This window comes from Mus musculus, chromosome 15 (genome assembly GCF_000001635.26).
Source record: "Mus musculus strain C57BL/6J chromosome 15, GRCm38.p6 C57BL/6J".
Taxonomy (NCBI): domain Eukaryota; kingdom Metazoa; phylum Chordata; class Mammalia; order Rodentia; family Muridae; genus Mus; species Mus musculus.
The window spans coordinates 25,118,671-25,142,374 of NC_000081.6; the positions used below are offsets into that span (position 1 = coordinate 25,118,671).

Consider the following 23,704-nt stretch of genomic DNA (forward strand, 5'->3'; position numbering starts at 1 on the left):
CCAGATGTCAACTCTTGCGTCACTACCCCTAGCTCTGTGAAACTGTTCTGTGAAATAATAAGCTATTTTGCTATTAACATGAGTTCTGTGTACATGCTGTCCCTCACCTGCATCGTAGTTGTGTTTTTTTCTGCAAAGTGAGCACAATATTGATAGTCCACAAGATTGATGTAGTCATTCATAAGTAGTTACTACCAGACCCATCAACTTTACTAACCCTAAACATATTTAGTTACTAATAAGTTACTAGTATAAACACCACTACTTTCCAACCAAGTATCTTACTCTACTGAGAAACCTATCCATCACGTATTATTGTTGATCTTCCTCTTTGAACTTTAGTGTCTGTATACAACGCTTGTGACAGCAACCATTATCTCCAGTCAATGAGATGTTAACCATATTGGAACATGAGAATGCACTACTTTTTAAAATTTTCCTACATATAAATGACACTAAGTATGAACAATTACTAGGCTGTCCAAATTCAGTCTCTCTCTCTCTCTCTCTCTCTCTCTCTCTCTCTCTCTCTCTCTCTCTCTCTCTCTCTCTCTTTCTCTCTCTCTCTCTCTCTGTGTGTGTGTGTGTGTGTGTGTGTGTGTGTGTGTGTGTGTGTCTATCTCCCTTCTATCAGCAACTCCACTTAATAAACCTATATCAGAGTTCTCCCAATATAGGTAAGCACTCAGTTCACTAAATCTACTTTAGGCACAGCTTCATGTAACAGTGCTCAATCAAGCTGACTCTGGGCTCATCTGACATGATTTACCCTATTCCTCTTAGTGTAACTTAGAGTCCACGAGAATGGTCTAGTCATAGACAAGGTCTCACTATTGTAATATCAACTTTGAATAGAACTTGTAATCCTCCTGCCTCATCTCCTTGATGTCTGAAAGTATAACAAACACATACTATTATGATCTAGAATGATGAAATTATATAGCCTGGAACATATAAGCAATGTACTCCATCAAAGCCTTATTCTCTAACCTAGAAAGATAATAATGTGTAAAAATTAAATAATTACTTAGAATAATAACATTATAATAACTTCAAATAAAACTGTGTGATGGTTATGCTTTGAAGGAAAGTTATTTCTAAATTTTTAAATTCTTTGCATGTGAGAGTAGATACTTGAGACTGATAGAGATCTGACTGCATGAGCTCACTGTTGGACTGTATAAGGAACCCATATGCTATCTAAGCTCACCTTGAGAACTCTCATTATCCCAGCTTGAGCAGAGCATACTTGAATAACATTGGAGATGCATGTAATTAACCAAGCCTCAGATTGGTGCTTTTCTGGATTCTCTATTATCTCCTTATCTGTAGTCTCCCATTAAAGAAATTCATATCTGTCTCAAGAAACTAGAGTACCCCAATATCAAAGCCTGAAAAAAAAACACACAAAAAGGTTGTGGGAGAGATATTTAAAGTCCCTCAATTTCTTATTCTTTAGTTATGCCAGTATAATTTTCTACCTCCATATTGATAAAATACTAAAGATATGTTATGATTATTATTTAATTTCCTCAGTATATGGGTTTTTTACTTTGAGAGGATAAATATTAAAAACTCACAATGATATTCGAAACCAAAAAAATCATAAATTAAATGTTTTATTCATTTTATTTTTCAGAATATATTTTTGGTCAGTCTCTTTCGAAATTATGGTTTGAACTTTTGCTTTCCTTTGCACTGTTTAATATCACTATAGAAATATCTTTCTTTGTCAGTAAGTATAAAAATGTCCTTTTTATGAAGAGTAGAAAAAAAAAAACCACTACCATACAGTTAATTCTTAAGTAATGTTTTTCAGTGGCTAAGTGGTAGAACCAATGTGCATTCGTGTATACATGAGGCAGAGCCACAGGGTGTGAATAATTAGAACCAGCAGGACCCACAGCCCCTGCAAACCTTCTGCTCTCTGCTGAGCCAAGTGGCTCTTAGGGCTCAGTCCCTGGAGCAGACGGGTGGATTGGCCAGCTGAGACAGAGTGAGTCAGTTGGGAAGTAAAGAGTCAGATCCTCGGGAAGGAACATAAACCACGAAGAACAGATGCTCACCCAGATGGAGGAATAGGGGACAGTCATCTACCAGAGTATTTGAAGCTCTACTAAGTTTCTTGGCACAGGAAAAAAAAAAGGTAATTGAATAAAACTTCAGGAGAGGAGCAACAGGAGAAGTGTGACATCTCGGAAGCAGCATAAATCGGTTAGAACAGGTATATTGCAAGTCTCTCTCTAGTGCTAAAATTTGATTACTTTACACAAGTCAGTTCTTTTGACTAATGATAGAGGACATGCAAGTATGTTGGTTACTACAGAGAAGTAGTGAGGTACAACGATGCAAAATAAAGAGACTTGACTGTTACAGTGGGTATAGGTTGGACAGTAACTTCGCTTTTCTCTTAACCTGTACAGTGTTTTGTTGACAATTTTACTGAAGGATTTAATTTTAAAGGTTGAAAGGTTATTCATAGGAGAAAAAAAAAGCAATAGAAGAAACTCAAAAGGGTGGGCTATGGTTACATCATTATCTTCTCAGGGACATTATCTAAATCCTTAACTCACGAGTGCTTTGCCTCTGGAACCACTGGCCCTTCGAGTGTTGCCCATTCTGTGTTGATAAAACTTTCCATTCAATTATGCATCCACCGCTATTTTTTGAAGTGTATCACCATTATCATTTCATTAGCAGGAAGTAGAATGAGAAAGATAGATTTTTCTTTTAAAAGCTTTGTGTAAAAAGCTACTCATAAGATGTGCTATTTTTTTGTCATTTCAGCCTAAGGAAAATGGTTTCAAGATCATGAAGTTATAACGTAAAAGTATAATTCAGGAGACGAATTATCACACTAGATCCATTTATTTCAGTTGGAACGATCCTCAAGCAGTATTTGATTAGTCTGGCTGTTTCCTATTTCAGAGGTACACACTTAAACTAACGTGGTTTAAAAAAATAAAAAACCCAGAGTGTTTCCTTTTTTAAAAATTATGATTCCTTGTAGAATGGCAGTATTCCCCCACCCCCCAAGCCACAGTTTGCTACAAATTATTCAAAGCAATTTGGATTGCACAGACTGTTAGCTTTTATTGCCTATATCTGAGCTGGTCATGTGAAGCCCAGCTTCAAGGTACTTATTGTAAAAAGAATTGTCTTCTTCCCATCTTTTGATGGAAATTTGCATATTCCTGCTTGAGCCACTTTGACATTGCTCTTTGTACTACTTAAGCTCACACCATTTGGCACGTAGCCTTCTTCTAGTTCGCCTAACTGATGGCACTACTTCATTTCTGTGAATGCCAGGATACCGACGGTTAAGGGAAATTTCATTTTTATTACCTGCTTCCAATAAATGAAGTGCTTGTAAATGTGTTATTTGCAAGCTATAAGCACGGATATGATCCATTTTCTGGAAGGAATGAAGACACACGATGATAAGTCACATCTTCCCTGTTCTGAGACACTGAGCATTTAAGCAATGGGAAGAGTTTGCAGGGCTAGTTGTTTCCCAGAAACTCACCATGCCTCTCATCAAATGTAAGCATAAGGGTCAGGGCTCTGAAAAACAAACACATTTCAATGGAACAATTTTCTTCTCTCTTTTTAGTGGCTGTATTAGTTAAATGAGTTTGTTTTCCTTGTCTTTCTCTAGTGTTCCCATGGCTCCAATCTGCAAGCAACATGTTTTTATTTGCATCTGGAAAAAATGTGATTTTACTTTATCATCAAATAAATGCCCATCAAGTGTATGTGGATAGCAGACAGGGTACTTTATAGACCGTGGTTTTGAATGTGTTGTTCCCAGAGGTACAGGAACTCTCTGGCTCACCCTCTGGATGACCTCTGTCTCAGCACCACCTGTCTTTCCCAGAAAACTACTTTTCTGACCTACAAATGTTTCTTTTAATCATTGCAACAGAATCCTCTTTGAAAATACCCTTCTCTGACATTGCTCGCAGGGAAAAGGAAAAAAAAAAGGTATCATGGTAGATAAAGCATGAAAGGGGGAAATTCTTTTGAAAATTCTTCAAACACTAAATACATTTCAGAAGGTCTATCTAAGGGTGGAAAAATAATTAGAAATATACCACATCATATAATCTAGTCATGGTCCTCTTAATTTGCAGTCTTTCCCCTTGAGTGCAACTGTAGGAGAAATTTCCCTGAAGTATGTATTGACATAGCACACTGATGGAAAGCCCTTTGTGAATATCTGATCCCCGACCCCCGCCCCTAGGGTAGATATTGCTGTTACCAACAAAATCAGGGAGGTGAGGGCTATTAGTTTTCTCTCCCATGATTTTAAAGCTGTAAGATGTTTTATAATAAAAGAATATTCGGACAGACTTAATTCAACCTTTAACTCAAAAAGGAAATACAAGCAAGTCCCATGTATAGTCCCATATAGTCTTGTGCATGTTCTGAAAAACAAACTAAGTCTTCATGATTTGACCCACAGGCAGACACAGCTTCACCCCTTCTGTTCATTTGGAATAGTTTGGGCAATGTCAAAACAATGAAATTCAGCTAACAGGCTAACCAGAACCCCCAACAGCAGAGTTCTCCCATACAGCTATTCCCAAGCCTGGCCAGCATCCCACAATACAGTGCAACCCAGAAGTGGGATGTTAGGTGTTTCTATCTTAGAGCTCAGTCATCAAACGTCACAGGTGGCAAGGCACAGTATTTCAGCCCATCCCACAGGCCCTGAACACTGCTTGTTTTGCCCACACCCACTACGAAGACCTACTTGTGACGTAGTGAGGTTGACTCACAAAGAGATGCTATAGCCTTTTTCTCAACTACCCCTGAACACTTAATGAGTTTTAATCCTCCAATGGCTAATCAACCTCTTCTGGGGTACACATTCTTTATCAAAGCACTATGAAGGTTTATAGATACTAGAATATAGGTAAACCAAAACCATCAGTCTAGCCATCACCAGCATGGTTTCTGTGAGGGAAGATCTGACTTCATTATTGTAAAGTACACAGAACAGTGAACTTTTTTTTCTGAGTTTAACTGAATTGATTTAAATGAAGCTTTTTTTTTTTTTAATTTTGGTTTTGTTTTTGTTTGTTTTTTTTCCCCACATTCCTGTAGGAGTTAATGAAGCAGCCACACTGGAGACTGATCTATTGTTACAGCAGCTCAAGACTAGGAGACTGAGACTGGGGAAACTGTTAAGTATGGAAAGGACTTGCCATGCATGAAAACCAGAGATTATGCAACCAGAATCCACTAAAAGCTGGATCCAGGCGGTACCCAACCTGTCCCAGCCCTTGAGAGGTTGAGAATGGGGATTCTACAGTGAGCTGGCTAGGTCTGGCCAAAGAATGAGCATTCAGTGAGAAATGCTGATTTCAAATATAAGGTGGAGAGTCTCCACACACACAGTGCACACACGCCCACATGAGCTTACATGCATACTTGTACTCCCACATATATACATGTTCCCACATGTACATGCACACCCCTATACACACCTGTGCTCACATGCACATCTGTGCTCATACATGTGCCTCTACATAGAGAACACATAACATGACCACACACAAAGACCCAAGCAGCCCAATTTAAGATTACAGTGTGTCTTAGTCAGTATTCTACTTCTGTGAAGAAACACAAAAACCATAGAACTCTTATATAAGAAAACCTTTAATGGGGCTGGCTTACAGTTTTAGAAGTTTAGTTCACTGTCATCATGGCAGGAAGCATGGTGACACGCAGAAAAACATAGTGCTACAGGAAGAGCTGAGAGGTCTACAACCATATCATCAGGCATCAGGGAGAGAGAGAGAGAGACAGAGACAGAGAGACACAGAGAGACAGACACAGAGAGAAACAGACATAGAGAGAAACGAGGAAAGAGAGAGACAGAGAAAGAAAGACTAGGTCTGGCTTGAACATTTCAAACCTCAAAGCTCATCCCCAGAGACACAAGTCTGTGGGAAGCCGCCCTCACATTTGCCATTACAAGATGGCGCTGACAGCTGTGTTCTAAGTGGTAAACATAATCTGCACACGTGCAGGGGCAGTTTTCCCGCCATGTGTTCTGCCTTTCTCGTGATGACAACTGGGCCGATGGGCTGCAGCCAATCAGGGAGTAATACGTCCTAGGCGGAGGATAATTCTCCTTAAAAGGAACGGGGTTTTGCCATTCTTTCTCTTGCGCTCTTGCTTTCTTGTTCTTGTTCTTTTTCTTGCTCTTGCACTCTTGCTCTTGCTCTCTTGCACTCTTGCTTTCTTGTTCTTGCTTTCTTGCTCTCTTGCTTTCTTGTTCTTTTTCTCTCTCTTGCTCTCTCTCTCTCTTGCACTCTTGCACTATTGCTCTCTTGCTTCTTGCTCCTGAAGATGTAAGCAATAAAGCTCTTGCGCTCTTGCTCTTGCACTCTTGCTCCTGAAGATGTAAGCAATAAAGTTTTGCCGCAGAAGATTCTGGTTTGTTGCGTTCTTCCTGGCCAGTCTCGAGAACGCGTGTAAGACAAGTCCACCAACAAGGCTACACCTATCAATTCTGTCAGGTAGTGCCACTCACTTCCTAAGGAGCAAGCATTCAAACCTGAGAGCTTATGAGGGCCACTCTTATTCAAACCATCACTGAGAGCTGCACTTCCTCAGATGACTCTAAACGATGTCTTTTACCCAAACTTCAAAATTCCTTTAAACAGGGTTCCGGTTTTCTAAGTGCTTCAAATATTTTATAATCATAGACCTTAAAATGCCGTGTGTTTCCTTATTTTTTTTGTTTTCTGTGAAAACAATGTTCATTTGAAATAACTATAGCTGCACTCACATGTGTGGTGTATATACATGAATGCAGGTTTGAGAGAGAGAGAGAGAGAGAGAGAGAGAGAGAGAGAGAGTAGAATTACTCATATTTGATACCTTTGCTGTCATCCATCCCATAGGCTTCTTTTACCCACACCCACTATGCAACTCACTTGTAACTTTGTGAGGTTGATTGGAGAACTTTTATAGCTTTTTCATCAGCCACCTCTGAATGCTTAATGGGTTTTAGTTTTTCTCTTTTTTTTCATTATTTTTTATTAATCATTTTATTCATTTACAATTCAAATGATACCCTCCTTCCCCGTTATGCCTCCACAAACCCCCTATCCCATCCTCCATCGCCTTTGCTTCTATGAGGGTGCTCCTCCACCCATTCACCCACTCCTGCCCCACAACTCCAGCATCCCCCTACACTGGGTCATCAAGCTTCCACAGGACCAAGGGCCTTCCCTCCCTTTGATGTCAGATAAGGCCATCTCTGCTACATATGTATCTGGAGCCTTGCTACACATCTTTATTATGGTCAGGAATCTAAATCAACCTTCCTCCAAAGCTCCTCCAATTTACTACTGGTTTCGAATCCTGCCTGTTTGGCTTCGTGGGACATCCTGCCAGCACCGCAACCCCACAACTGTTGGGAGTCTGCCAAGCCTGGGTGTTCCCAGCCAGAGCTAATCTGCCTCACACCTTACCTTCTCATTGTAAAGGGCCATGGTTGGGGAAGGAGGCTCCTTGGTTACTTAGGTTTAGATAGAGCCGAGATAAAACTCGTTCTTTTCTCATAGACTTTGCAGGCAAACAAGCTTGATGTTAAAATAATGGTTCCCACTGAATATTGAGGTACAGGCTGAGAAATGCCTGAGCTATGATGTGACCCTTCAGCCACAGCACTGCTCTGTGCTGCCAAAAGCTCCCTTCTTACCTTGCACTAACAGGCTTGTAACGTCACCCCCCCCCCACTTCAGTTTATGTAATTATCTGTACATAGCAGCAGCATCGAATAATAACACTGAAGGTGAATTAGTAACCGAGAGAAAATACAGGAATTAATGTTCTATAAACAACTCCAACCAAGGAAACTGTAGGCATGCCAGGGAAAATGTCAACTGATCAGTTAAAATTGGATGTCAAGTGAGCAGTGGGGTTTTTCATTATAAGTTTACCCCAAATACTTCACAAGATGCACTCCTTTTGAAAAGTACTTGTTAATTATCTAGGTTTCAGATTTAATTAGACATTCTTTATTTTTGCTTGCTAAAGGCAGCAATCCTGTCTGGATATCAGCCTTACCTGAATTTCTAAGTATATGCAAACATCTGATATAGCTCGTCACAAAATTAAAGTCCCTACACTTGATGTAGCTCATTTTAAAACACTGACCTAGCATGTAAAAAACTCTGGGTTGAATCTCTAACAGTTTGTAAAAAATAGTCCCACACCGATTGTTTATCCAGTTGGGTCAGCCCAGTTCACACACACACACACATATATATATCTATATATGTAGATAGATAGATAGATAGATAGATAGATAGATAGATAGATAGATAGATAGATTCTATAGACTGGTCAGATTGTATTTATGCATTTAGACTATATATGCATATATAACATGTATATAACAATAACTAATGAAATATAAAGATGAATTTGAAAGAGATCAGGAAGTGTACATGGGAGGGTTTTGCTGGAGGAATGAGAAGGGTGAAATAATCCAATTATGTTATAACCTCAAAAAATAGAATTTTTTAAAAAGAAAAATCAGTGGAGGGGAGCTGAGGAGGAGGTGCAGAGAGGATGCAAGGGGAGAAGCAAAGAGAAAGCCAAGTGTGATGTCATATACCTATGGTTACAGCACTGAAAAAGGAAAGGAAAGGAAAGGGAAGGGAAGGGAAGGGAAGGGAAGGGAAGGGAAGGGAAGGGAAGGGAAGGGAAGGGAAGGGAAGGGAAGGGAAGGGAAGGAAAGGAAAGGAAAGGAAAGGAAAGGAAAGGAAAGGAAAGGAAAGGAAAGGAAGAGGAGGAGGAGAAGAAGAGGAGGAGGAGGAGGAGGAGGAGGAGAAGAAGAAGAAGAAGAAGAAGAAGAAGAAGAAGAAGAAGAAGAAGAAGAAGAAGAAGAAGAACAACAACAACAACAACAACAACAACAACAACAACAACAAAAGAGAAGAGAAGAGAAGAGAAGAGAAGAGAAGAGAAGAGAAGAGAAGAGAAGAGAAGAGAAGAGAAGAGAAGAGAAGAGAAGAGGAGGGAGGAAGATAGATAGATAGGTAGATAGATAGATAGATAGATAGATAGATAGATAGATAGATAGTAGATAGAAACAAGAAAAGAAAAGAAAAGAAAAGAAAAGAAAAGAAAAGAAAAGAAAAGAAAAGAAAAGAAAAGAAAAGAAAAGAAAAGAAAAGAATCCTGTCGAATTCTCCTTCTCTGATTTATCCACAAAGGCTGATGATACACACCCCCAGGTCATTGCAGCAAAGACAGATCCACGACCAGTCCTTGTGTTTTGAACTCCGGGTGACAAAGTGCATTAGGACAGTCGTCAGTCTTCCTCTCCCTCACGAGTATGAGTTCTTCATAGGTACCTCCCATGCTGTTTTTAGCGAATCTGCACTTGCCAATATAAAGTTAACTCTGAAAGTTGCAAGAAAATGAACAGAAGAGAGCGAGTCAGACATCATGGGCATAAAACCAACAACACTTATATGAGCAGTCTTGATAGTCTTAGCTTTTGTTTTAGTTTCCTAGCTACCTTTTGTTCAGTTTCCTTCCATACTGAAGGAGGAGGACCGAGATTATTTCTCCCCTGATGGAAGTGCCCTGAGGACCTGAGAAGTGGTGAGCTGACGCCACCAATGAAGGATCCTGATGCATCGAGAGCACCCAAGTTTGCCTGTGAGCATTCAGGCTCACCTTCTGGTCCTGCTCATGCTGGGATATGGACAATTGTATACTCTACCCGTATCCACTATTGAGTAACAAAGCACAAGTGTTCCACTTCACTCAAGTTCCCTCCACTCTGCATGCTCACCTTGTTTTCCTTACCGCCTCACAATCGGGGATTGTTCACTGTCTGCATGGCTTCACCTTTGCCAGGATATCACACACTGGGAGGCGTACTGTAATGGCCTTTGCCGTCTGGCTTCCTTCCCTAAGTGATATGGACTGATGTTTCTTCATATGTTCTCCTGGCAGGGTGCTTGGTTTCCATTTTAGCAATGAATAACGCTCAATTGTCTGGATCGTCTACTCATGTCTTAAGGACATCATGCAGGCTTCCCGTTTAGCTAACTCTGATAAATTAAAATGCTATAAACAATCACCTATGGATTTTTGTGTGGGCAAAAGATTGAGCTCCTCTGAGTAAGAACTGACCCCATTATATTTTCAATTCCATTGAATGCAAACAAAATATGTAAAGAAAAATATCAAACAATTGGAATAAAGATGTCTGTGCCTACATTTGTGTGGCTACGGCCCACTTGCCTTTCTCTTGTCCCAGCCCTGCTTGTTCCTTTCCAGTCCATTTTTAAGCTTATCCTGTCCATTCCACAATGGCTACCTGTGACCCCTAGGCTAAGACCTGCTGATGTCACCCAGACTCGGTGTGCACATGTGTCAGCTTAGGGGCACATCTACAGACACGTTATATCCAAGGCAGCCATCACAGAATAGGACCATTTTTAATTCATGGGAATCAAGTTTTTCATAAAGGAAATGATTTTTCTAATTTACCTTTTCTGGGATGCTAATTGCAAATTTAGATTGAATATCTTTTTTACTATGCCTTACTGAAACGTTCTATTCTCTTTTAATTTTAGATGGGCCTCATTCTTTTTCATCATGCCCTCAGGATAATGAAATACCTGGGAAAGTTCCTGGGGGAGGGGGGGGCGGGGGGGGGCGTTGCTAGCATCACTTCCTCTTCACATTTCTATCTTTTGTCCATAATCAAATCCATTTATGTCAGCAATCCCTGTTCGCTCCGTTCCTGGGTGCATTGTGGACCCGGTGGGCAATTGTTGGGCTGTGTTCACATTGTCTCGGGTCATTGCTTTCCAAGTAAGCTTCGAGCTAGCCTTATCCCTTTTCATTCTCTGCCGGACGTTTTATCTTGGTTAGCCAATTTCCCTTTACTGTTATCTAGTTTTGTGAAATGCACATAGGTTTATCATTAAAAACAAGGAAACCACTCAATCGACTGCTATGTGCAATCTGCATAAGCAATGCGCCAAGTGTTAAACAGATTTTTTTTTCCAAAGCTGTAATATGATTGGTCGCTGAGAATGATGCATAGGGATTAGTTACAGGGTGAATTATGGGCCAAGATGCTCTGTTCTACGTAGACAGCTAATGCATCATGGGACCTGAAATTTGAGCTATAGTCTGTTATTTGACTAGACTGTGTTAACAGAATTTCATACATAGAAAATTATGCAAAGTAGTTCTGCCTGCATTCTAACCTCTGTCTTAATACTTCTTCCAGTGTTAAAATAGAATTGGATGTCTGTAAACAAAATCGATCATTGAAGTATTTCCCCTATTTTCATGCAAATATATTGCACTCTGTGAATACGTTCCTGTTCTTTTTTTCCTGTATTTCCTCATAAAATAACAGTAATAGCTTAATAAACTCATCCCTTGTCACCATGCCCACAGGATTTTCTAATTTCGCAGCCACCGTGCTGACACCAACCTCATTCCTGTCAAATTTTTAGTCTCCTCCGAAGTGAGGATTCTCACATCTCCCCCTCCCCACCTGCTAAGCAGGAGCACATCCCAAGACACTAAGACCAAAGCCATCATGCAGAACCTTGGGCCCCCTGTGGTCAGCACTCTAGTAGGAGCTTCTGTCGTCTAAGGCTAAAGCCAAAGATCCACGGATACCACAAAGCAGATGAGTGAATGTGCAATAATTACATTGGAAGACTCCAAAGCTGTGATTCAGTGGTTATCTGATAGCTCGGAGTGCCCAGAAAGCAGCCTTACACACAACAATAAATCTCACCCTTCACTAGCTAAAGTAGGCATAATTAGGGTTAGTTAGCTCTGCATTTCTATGCACATTTTTAAACTTTATATTTGTATGTCTGTGTGTGTTCATGCTTATGAGTGTGTATCTACCACAGTGTGTGTGTGTGTGTGTAAAGGCCAGAGGACAATCTAAGGTTACACTCTTGCCATTTATCTTGTTTGAGACAAGGTCACTTGTCTGCCCCTGTGTATTCCAGGCTAGTTGGTCTAAGAGGTTCCAAGGACTCTCCCATCTATACCTCCCTTCCTGACATTGGAGCTTCAAGATTACAGCCCAGGATGCCTTGTGGTTTTATATGAGCTTTAGGGCTCTAGACACAGGCCCTCATGCACGTATGGTAAGTGCTTTGCTCCAGCCCTTTATCCACAGTCTAACAGCAGATACCTCTGAGGTTGAGTCTATCTTTGCACCCTGCGGCTCTATTCCCCAACCTATACAGAACATGGTCTGAATGGTGTAACCCAGTTTCCCTTTGTGATTTCTAACTTAAAGTCTACATATGCCAAAACCAAAAAGAACGTCACTGTGACTATGTCCTCTATATAAGCCTCTACGGAATGAATAGCAGCCAGGTGAATGGAAGGATTCAGCTCTCTTCAGGATTTATGAATAATGAAATATGATATTAGTCTATATCAAATTTAATCGTGTTCTCGTTTTGAGAGTATGCACCTTCTAAGTATGTTATTATTAGTTAAAGCTTTACTGTGGGGTAGGATGGATCAAAAATCCCCAAAGCTTAACGCCCACCGTCCCATTTTCTACAACCGTGGAAGGCAGCATCTGTGCCAGAGCTGTGTGCCTACTCCCATTTCTTACGATTTTGTGAGGGGTCCTCTTAGCTTTGGCTCGTGCCAAGAAAGAACGACTAGCTTGAGTCAGAAAATAAAACGATTGAAAACATTCACTGCATGCCTTCCCTAGCCAACCTTGGTCATGGTCATTTCAATTCCAGAAGAAGAGCAAATGACTTTGTTTTTCTGTCTTCTAGAAGCTGGAAAGGGGTTTGTGTTTTTGTTTTTGTTTGGGTTTTTTGTTTGTTTGTTTGTTTGTTTGTTTTTCAGTTTTTCACTTTGTTTTGTTTTGTCTATTTTGTTTGTCTGGCTTTTTGTTTTTGTGGGGATTTTTTCCCCATAGGGGGTACTACTTTTTTATTTCCACTCAACATATTTTCATACATATCATTTGCTTTTCACTTTTTATGCCTATGAGTATTTTGCCTGTATGTATAACTCTGCACCAGCAATAACTGGTAAATCCAGAAGGAAGCAGTGGGTACCTTGAAACTGTCATTACAGTTAGTGGCATACTACTGTGTGGGTGCTGGGATTCAAATCCAAGTCCTCTGGAAGCCTGTGATCTTTACCACTGAGCCATCTCTCTAGTGCCTTGCAAATATTAATTGTTTGCCTTTTAAATGAAAAATTAAATGTCTAGACATCCTCAGAAGTAGTTGTTTTTCTTAACTAGTTCAAAACTTGACAAGGTAACAAGCTTAATGTGCCAGTAACGTATTTGTTCCAACACAGTAACAAAGAAACTATATATAACAAAAAATAAAGACTTGGGTATGGTTCAGTCTGTAAAGTACTTTCCTTGAGAGAATGAAGACCTGAATTTAATCCCCATGTTTAAAAGAGAAAACAGCTGAGTTGGCCCACTTGTAATCCCTGTGCTGAGGAGACAGAAAAAGGGAGAAACTGAGACTGTGGTTGAACAGCTAAGCATATTTGGCTAGTTTCAAGCCAAAGAGACACTGTCTTAGGGGAAAAAGAAAGATGGAGAGAGACTTAAATGTAACACTGAAAGTTGTCCGCTGGTGCATGTGTGAGCATGCACACAGAGAGAGACAGAGACAGAAAGAGATAGAGAGCAACAGTGAGAGACAGAGAGAGAGAGAGAGAGAGAATCTTTTCTTTCACCTAACACAAACTCTTTTGTATTGTTGTGACCTGACTTTTACATAAAACTCTGGAGGGTCACTGAACCACAGAAAAAGCACAAAGTCACTGCCAATATAAAACTACTCCTACACATAAATTCCTATGGGTCTAGGCACTGGCTACTGGGTAAAAATGAGTGAAGTCTAGATGTGATCATAAAATGGAGCTTTCTATCATGCTTATATTTCTTAAGTGAACAATGTTAATCGTATTACATTTGATTTCATGTTATAATGCACAAGCATAGTAATAAAATTAGTACGCTACTCACATAAACCCAGATGTGCAGATCAATACAACAGAATAAGGGAACCAAAAACAAGCCCACACAGCTCCATCCACCAGACCTTTTTTAAAGGTCCAAAAACATACTTTGGAGAAAAGGCATCTTCTTCATTGAATTGTACTGAGAAAGCTGGATAGCCACAGGTAGAACAAATCTAAATTACTACCCCTCACTCTGTACAAAAAAAAAAAAAAAAAAGTTCAATTCAAAATGAACCAAAAGCCTTCTACAAGATGTGAACCTCTACCCTGTTAAGGTAAAATCTAAGAGAACAGAGCTGAAGACGCATCCATAAGCAAACACTTTCTGAGAAGGTCTCTAGTAGCTCAGAAAGTAACACCAAGAACCAACACATTGGATCACAGTAATGTTTCCTGTGCAGCAAAGGGAAAAAATATGGGAAAACCAGTATCGAATGGGAGAAAACCTTTACTATCTGTGCATTTTATAGACGATTAATATCTAGGATCTATAAAGAACTCTGAACAAAGTAATAAGCCAATGAGTCTAATCAATACACGACTAGTGAAATGGACAGACAGCACAAAATGTCAGAGTGTAAATGACCAGCAAGCAGGAGAAAGCGGTCAGCATGGTTAGCCACCAGGGAAATGCAAATGGAAGGTAGTCAGCGTGTTGGTCCAAAAAAAAAAAAAAATGGGACAGAAGAATGAGAAAAGGAAATCTAGACACTGCTGGTAAATGGAAATTAGGCCAGTCGCTATGGAAATCAATATGCACATCCTTAAAAACCTAAAGCCAACCATATGGCCAGGCATAGCACCCTCAATGTACCAATGGACCCTAGAGCAACCTAACATGGAGCAATGTTAACACCAATATTAACTATGGCAGTATTCACAATAACGGAGTGATACAAAAGTCCTAGCTCCTTGTCAGTGGGTGGATGGGTAAATCAAATGTGTTAATGAATACAGTTTTATTTAGCATCAATGCTGTGAAGAACAATGCAGTTATGTCATTCGCAAGACAACAAATGCGACTGGAAATTGTCATAGTATGTGAGTAACTCAAATATTACAATTTTTTCTCTCGTTTGTGGATCCTAGATTTAACATAAACGAATAAAATGATTTAAGCACATATATATTTATGTATGTGTATATATATATATGTGTGTGTGTATATATGCATATGCATATACATCATATACATATACATCATATACATATACATCATATACATATACATCATATACATATACACATACACATACACATACACATACACATACACATACACATACACATACACATACACATACACATACACATATACATATACATATGGAATGAAAGTAGAAACAAAACTGAGGGAATGGAAGTGAGTACTGGAGGAGTTGAGAGGGGGAGAAATGGGTCTGAATGAGGTCAAAGTACATAATATACTTTAAGAAATGTCTTTATGAATTAGCAAAAAGCTGGAAGAAGCTGAGGAGGATGGCATCCCTGTAGGAGAACCAGGAATCTCAATTAACCTAGAACCCAGAGATCTCTCAAATACTGGACCACCACCAAACAGACAGCATACACCAGCTGATATGAGGCCCCCAATACACATATAGCAGAGGACTTTCGGGTCTGTGCTCATTCAGAAATGATGCACCTAACCATCAAGAGACGAGATCCCAGGGGTTTAGAGGTCTGGTGGGATGGGGAGTGGGGCAGAGACATCCTTCTGGAGAGGAGGTATGGGATGTGGAACAGTTGGTGGGTGGACCAGAGGGGAACAAAATCTGGAGTGAAAAAAAAAAGTTTAAATAAAAAGAAGGATTAAAAATGAAATGACTCTATGAAACCCAAAAATAAATACAATGCATGCATGCCAATAAAATGTTTACATCATAGGAATTAATCACCAACAAATAGAAATATAGTGATTTGTTTACATTGAGAACTTAGCATGACTTTAAGAATTCAAATTCTGGGAATAAAATCCTGGAGAACATGGAAATAGAGATCTGAGAGATGCTGTCTTTCAAACCATCCATCTTAGAAATCTCATAGTCTAAGAAGATGTAGGTCTGGTTCCCTTTTCCCATCCTGTCCCTCTGTTACCCTGATTTACTGTGTTTGTCAAGCCCAGAGAAGCTGATATTAATGTAAACAGGCAGCTATGGGCAGATTTTGTTGTAAATATAGAAACTAATACCTTGGAGCAATATCTGAATTTCATTCGCTTGGCAGGGAGGTAGAAATCCAGACAGGACTAACTTCTCCTGGAAGGTCTGACTATAAATATGCTGTTCCCACAGAGAAAGTCACTACATGGCCCAAAGTCAGACTAGGTCGCTTACCTCCATGCTGTTCTTCAAACCAGAGCTGATTGTCCCCAATCTTTAGATGAGAGACATTTAATATGCTAACTAAAACCTAGAGTGAAAGTCTTCCACATTAGTGTGTGCTAAGATGTTTAATAAGCAGACATCCACTAGACAGCATCTAGCTGGCATGAGGAAGAGCCTCAGGTAATAAGCATGTCTTCTACAACCCATCATTCATTCACTTTCACATCAACACACACACACACACACACACACACACAAACACAAAAGGACCACTGCCTTGTTCTGTGCCACAGCACTTTTGTATGCCCCCATAGAAATAATTGTTTTGATCCATTTTCCCTGGATTAAACGTTGACACAGAAAATTGAAGGACATCAAATAAGTTATGACCATAAATAGATAATAACTGTACAACAGTTCACGAGAGAGGAAAAATCTCTGTCAAGCAAACTGTCCGTGAGCCTCGTACTTACTGGTAGACTAGAAAGGAGTGAGCAGTTTTGAGAGGAGAAACAGCACAGCCACTGAGCTTAGCGGCAGATTCAGTAGAGGAGTCAGAAGATGAAACAAGAGTCGCTCCATCTACGGCTGGAGGACAGTGCAGTGAACTAGAGGAAATGAGGAAGTTGCTGGAGATAGAGGGCCTGGCCCGCACTTCCCCCGAGGGCTCTCTAGGACCGAAGGAGAGTACTGGACCCACAGCTGCCTCCCAGCCCCCAGAATACTTCTTTTATTAGACACGAGACACACTCAGAGTGATATTTCAAACTACAGAAATCAGAAGCAAAATATACTTTGCCCTCCACAAACATTTGCTAATACGTAATGATCAGTGGATTGGACCTTCCAGGTGGATAAAGCTGTATGTTTAATTATCTGATTTGATCTTGAGAAAAAGAGCAGGAAACATGCAGAGATCAGACGGAAAGGGCTAACTAGAGGTTCCTGGTCATGTGGCTATCAGAGCAAAGGTGACGTCATAACTACTCACTTAGAAACGCCACCTCCCTCCTTTCCGGTGCCTGGAGGACAGACCTCGAACCTGAAGTCACGTACCTAATGAGTCAGCCCTCCATGGGTCATCTTAACCTACTTCTGCGTCCTTTCCATGTTTTTCTTGAAAGATCACCGGCTCCAGATCTTCCTTAAATGTCCAGCTGTTCTGTTCACGGCCTTTCTGAACTGTGTACTACATCTGTATAAGATGTTCCTTCTTCTAGACGGCAAACATGACTTCACATTTCTGCTCAAAATCCACAACCTCTGTTGAGACTTCCTGAACAAAGATGGTCACCCTTCACTCTGTATTCAAGAGCACTTTTTGCTCAGTTTTCTTTTCACAAGTACATGTACAGTGATAGTTGTAAATAATAAATAAGTCAAGGAATCAACGAGAGCCCAATATCCACAAGGACAAAGGGACAGAGAGTGCAAACACATCCACACACATCTAAGCTCACTGCTTCTCACCTAAAAGCAAAACAATTCTAAGAAAGAGCAGAAGTGTGTTACAACAATGTTTTTATAAAACTACTAATCTTTTAATATTTTTCTTCCTTTTAGAGAACTCATGACACTTGTGTACCCATTGCCCATCTAAGCACTTGACAACCATCAACTCACATTATCATCAAAAGTGTCCTCATGAGGAAGACACCATTATTATCAGCCCATTTTATAGATAGATAAGCTGAGGTAACAGATGTATATATAATTCCCTAAGACCTCAGAATTAGCAAGTAAGAAGACTCTGCCCTGCGATAGCCACCAGACTCTTCACTAAATGGTGATGTTGTCAGCTGAAGAAAAAGAGAAGCTCAGAGTGGGTCTTACCCAAGAAAGCACAACAGTATCACAGCCAGCTGAGTGCAGAGTTCTAATTGGTTCCCAAATACCCTGAAAATCCCATGGATATTCATTCACATCTGCCTGTAAAAGGCATTGTGCTGGACACAGAAAGCAAACATGAAGCTAAAGATGCCACACTTCCTGCTCTGGACTCCCAGAGAGGTTTGTACAAAAATGGTGGCTAATTTCAAGACAATTAAAGCTCTCTGAAAGTTCTTTCAATACGTTGCAAGAGGTCAAAGTTGAGTTCAATTACATGTCACTATAGAGACCAAAGGAGTCAGACATAACACCCTGGGTTTGAGGTGAGCATGGAAGTACGGGGAAAGCCTGTCAGAACTGGTCAAGGGAAGGCAGGAAGTGTTGGGAAACTGCAGTCCTTATTGTCCTGGGGCATGAGAATGTTGGGGAGATTGGACAGCACATGGTGAGTTTCCTCTGGACCACCCTCAAGCATTCCCCACCAAAATTTATGCCTTGTTTCCATGGCAACCAGAACCCTTCAGGCTTTGATGCAGAGTTGATTCAGAGCTTTGCTAAACTCAGTCAAAGGTCTCTCAAAGGTTTCAGGGATGCACAAACATCAGTGATCGTTTATAAAAGCAGGGAGAATAAACGATGCAAGAAGAAATCTGTGTTTCAGCTAACATTATTTTTAATCCGACAAAAACGATTGTCCCCAAAAGACCCTTTAAAAAGCAAGAAAGTATTAAGAAAATTGAGACATTTCAAATCGTGTGTACATATTTGAATTAGGGCAAGAGGTTATTATTACATTATAGACATGCGAGCTGTCTGTGGACTGGGAAAATTTTAAAAGATAAATAAAAATGAAATCAAACAAATTAACAGCAAGAGAAGCCAGTAGCACTCTGAAACTTTTTCTATTTCTAAACTTCAGTAGCAAGCTAAGCCTGGGAAATCTCATTTATGGTGTTTACCCTGATTCCACATTGTTTATCGCCAAATTCTGCTCTAACCTTTGCATTATTAAACATATATCCAAAACCAGCACTCCATTTAATACTTCAATATATTCAATATATTCCTATTATGCTAAAGGTCATAGGAAACCACTCAAACCATGGGAAGGGTGGAGTAATGTTTTTAACCTATGGGGTATCTATGTCCAGCATCTGAGCAGGTATACTGTGTGAAAAGATAAATAGGGGAATGGCTTAGTCGGTAATGTGCTGCTATGCAAGCATGAGGATTTGTGTGTGAAGACACAGAACCTATGGAAAAGCCAGAAGTGTCCGTGTCAATCTGTAATTTCATTTCTGCTGGGCAGAGGGTGGCTGCTACAGACAGATTCTCAGAGCCAGTGGGTCATCCAGTCCAGCCAATTGGTGAGCTTTGGGTTCAAGGAGCTTCAGGTTGTCACAAGAGGATGTAGTGGCACATGACAATGGGAGAAGCAATATAAAACCTGGTCTCCATACACACGGGAATATATACAAAAATGTGTACCTGTTCACACACATACATCCACAGACACACGGAGACAAGATAAATAGATGCTTGAATACATTATCAGGACTTCTCAGTAACCAGGAAACACTAATTTTACAAGTTATAAACCAATGGTTTCCTGATTCCCAATTAGACACATTTAATGACAAGTTTGTAGAAAGGAATACATTTTTCACATTCAATTAATTACACTTCACACTATTTTTAGCAGGAACAAGAGCTGTTTATGTTTGTGACAGATTTAGATAGCAACCCAGTACTACATCAGCTCTTTTGAGTTATAAACTTGATTTCTGCTATCTATAACAAGAAAATGTTTTGTACTGAATCATTTTCTCAAAACAAGTCAACAGTTTACCAACATGATTCCCCTTGGTTCAGGGAACACATTAATCTTAACCCACAATTAAAAGAGAAACTGTGAAACCTAGCACATCTCTTGGACAATGTCACAGCGCATGACTTTCCTTGAAAAGTTACCAGTGAGATGGGGATGTATGAATCCAGAGGGTCTCATGCACACACCAGCATCATTAACTGAAAAAGTGATTCTCAGAATGTATCCCAGGAAACACACGCATTCACAGCTCTTGCACATAGATACAAATACACACAAGCCATATAAACAGACACTAAACCACATACTCTGAACTTTAAAGAAGTCACATGCAACTGAAATGGATCCAAATGGAAAGTCTTCACAGTAGATTTGCCAAGGGTCTTTTTGATATGGCACTTGCAATGTGTCTGTTGGTTCTATCATGCCAGGATTCTGATCAAAGCAGTTCCTCGATGAGCTGCTCAGCACGAACTCCTGCAGACAGACACAGCAAGCAGAGCGAAAACCATGATGGGGTTCATATGCTGCTGGTTTTAATTATGAACAATACATGAGACCGTGGCTCCTGTGTGAATGAATAGTTCCTCGTGCCAGGGTCAGCAGCTGGTGGCTTCCCCTGGTGTGAGAACACATCACCCCAGGCATTCCTCTCCACCCACCACACTGCACCTTCCCACCTTCATTCCTTCCTGCCAAATGCATTACTTCATGATGCTAAATCAGTGTCCTTTCCATGTTCTATTACTGTGTTTGAAAATGCTTGAGGTTGGGTTCTTTAAAATGTATGCCCTCTGCCTCAACTCCCAGAGTTCTTGACTTCTATCTCTGCTTGTTTTTTTTTTTGTTGTTGTTTTTGTTTTTGTTTTGTTTTGTTTTGTTTTTCAGTTTCTGAGTCCAACAGCGGTTCTCAACTTGTGGGCCATGAATCCACCTTTGGGGATTGAACAATCCTTTTACGGAGGTCACCGAAGACCATCAGAAAACACAAATATTTACATTATGGTTTGTAACACCAGCAAAAGTACCATTATGAAGTATCAGTCCAAATAATTGTATGGTTGGAGGTCACCTCAACATGAGGAACCGTGTGTCATAGCATCAGGAAGGTTGAGAACCACTGAATTAGCAAGGATTGGCGAAATGATGGAGGCATGGAAGATATAACAACCCTGAAGAGCTTCCTTGGAACCCGAACATCTTCCCATGAGGAATTCAAGAACTACATCCTGCATTTTTATCATCTTAAATCAAACAACAAATCAATAATATCTTTCAGAAGTAACCACAAAGACACATTTCCAATCGTTCAAATTGTTTTGCTCCTCTTCCCGTGCTGTGTTCTTGAGTTACAAAAGTTGTTGAGCGTCTTCCATGGGATGTTTGATGTTTCAGAATATCAGACCTACTATGTGAAGCTAGCAGATTAAATTCTTTTCTTTGGAAAATGTTTGAAATCGTGGAGATGGTACAATATTGGAGAGATAGACTTGTTCTTTTCCTAGACATACAATGCCATATTTGTTAATTACCAGGCAGTAAGCAACAATTGTATGCAGCTAAAAGGGAGATTATAGTAAGAAATGCAGGGTGTGATCTGTGCCCAAGTGAAATGGATAATATATTTACCATTCACAAGAAGATAAAGGATGTGCTAGTAAAAGTTCAACCTGTGTCTACTCAAAGCTTTTCAAAGCACTCTCCTATTATTACTTAATTCCCATACTATCCTAACATTCTCAAGTGTCCTTATCATAGTTAATTCTCGGAGCTTTACCAAACAGTGCCCTACCCTCTATCGTGGTTAACTCTCAAACGTTTACTCCTAAGATAACAGCCGCAGATTACAAAAGAAAAGATTGATTCGCAGAAATGTACTTAGTTGCTCAACCACATGACCCCTGGCAAAACTGGGAACAGGAGGGGAAGGGGTGGAGAGGAGGTGAGACAAGGTCTCTCTGTGTAGCCCTAGCTATCCTCGAACTCACTATGTAAACCACTCTGGCCTTGAACTCAGAAAGATATACCTGCCTCTGACTCCTGAGTGTTGGAATTAAAGGTGTACACCACTGTGCCGGCTTTGTATTATTTTTAAAGTTGTTTAGATTCTAAAAACACTTTGGGTTTTTTTTTTTAAATACTGTATCTCTGCAAGTTAGTCTACTCAAGGAAACAGAATGCATGCCAGAAAGTTTCACAGAGGAATTTGGCTGGGGAATGTAACTGCAATGGTGTTGCAAGAACTTACTGGCCTCAGAGGAAAAGGCACGCCAAAGATTTGCAGGAGTCAGTATCAGCTGCAGGGCTGGAAGCACACAGAGGGGGATACAGTGATGATGTTGCCATGGTTTCTGCTGCCTGGGGCCTACTGGAGGGGAGGAATGCTTTGGAGAAAGCTCAGAAGCAGAAAACCATACAGGAAACTGGAGTTCACACCGAGAGAGGGTCCTAGAGACTGAGTCTCAGGAAGAAACCTAGGGAGCATTTTAATATGGGAAACAATATCTCTGTGTATTAGAAAAATAAATTTTCTAAGAACTAAGGATTGGGTGCTGAGCTGAGGTAAACAATCAGCAGGTAGAAAAGATATGGGAAGGACATTTCCGTGTTTGCAGGAAAGCATCGCCTTCCTACACTGAGAGCTAGGATGAGGTGCCCCAGTTACACTGACTGAATAGGAGATAGCAGATTTGGGAGGACAGGGCATACATGGATATTTCAGCAGGATGAAAACATTCTCCCACGTGAGCACGCTAAAGAACCACCAGGTTATCGCCACTGTTTTATCCTTACACTTTGTAGGCTCTCCCTATGCCTCCTGTTGGGCTAAAGTAGACGAGAGCCATTTGTCCAGGAAACCTGGCAAGCACAGTTTGCAAAGATCAGGGCTGTGGGATACAGAGAACATCAGAGATGAATGTATCAGCACGGGAGCAAGCAAATGATTGCTACAATTCTCTAGAATGAAAAAGAACTGTGGAGCCCTTGTAGTTAACAGATAGGAAAGAAAATACTTTGTATGAGGGGAAAGATTCTTTTGTTGAAGATGGCCTTGTGTATGTCTCTTTAGAGAGATTTTAGAAACATCTAGAAAAAAAAGGATATAGCTGGGAAAAAAATGAATGAAGGGTTAGGGTGCAAGGAGAGGGGGAGGAGAAAGAGAGGGAGAAAGCAAGAGTGAGTGAGAGAGAGAGAGTAAATACTGAATAGCCCAAGTCAAGATTTTGAAGAAGTATCAGGAGCAACTGGTAAAAGACAGTGAGAGTTCATTACGGAGTGAGTCCAGCAGAGATTGACATTAACTCTGTGCAAACTACAGAGGTGACAGCAGGAAATCTGACAATCTAGACAGAAGATGAGACAGAAGTAGCAAGGAGCCTAAGTGAGCCACTTAAGTCAAGCAAGACTTCACTATTCATGTGTCCTCATCTCCGCACTGGTCCCTGCCCCACTGAGGAGACTCTGGCATCATCTACCATATCATATTTGTGACTAGTCTCCTCATGGTGTCCCTCATGTGCTACCAACGTTCTGTCTACAGGTAGCTGACATATATTTTTAGTTGAATCCAGTCACTCTCTTCCTTAAAGTGATTCACTAATCCACCACTGCAGGTAAGACCAGAATGGCTAGCATCCCCTATAAGATATCCCACAACAGAGAGTGAAAGCTTCCC

General features: G+C 40.4%; 1 long non-coding RNA gene across 2 annotated transcripts in view; it reads right to left on the reverse strand.

The window, feature by feature from the left end:
- Gm35996 overlaps positions 1-23,704 on the reverse strand; it is a 77,336-nt gene that overhangs the window by 16,613 nt on the left and 37,019 nt on the right. For both annotated transcript variants that reach the window (XR_001781659.1, XR_875072.1), the window contains exon 3: positions 9,258-9,432. This is a non-coding gene — a long non-coding RNA (predicted gene, 35996). The remainder of the gene's footprint in view (positions 1-9,257; positions 9,433-23,704) is intronic.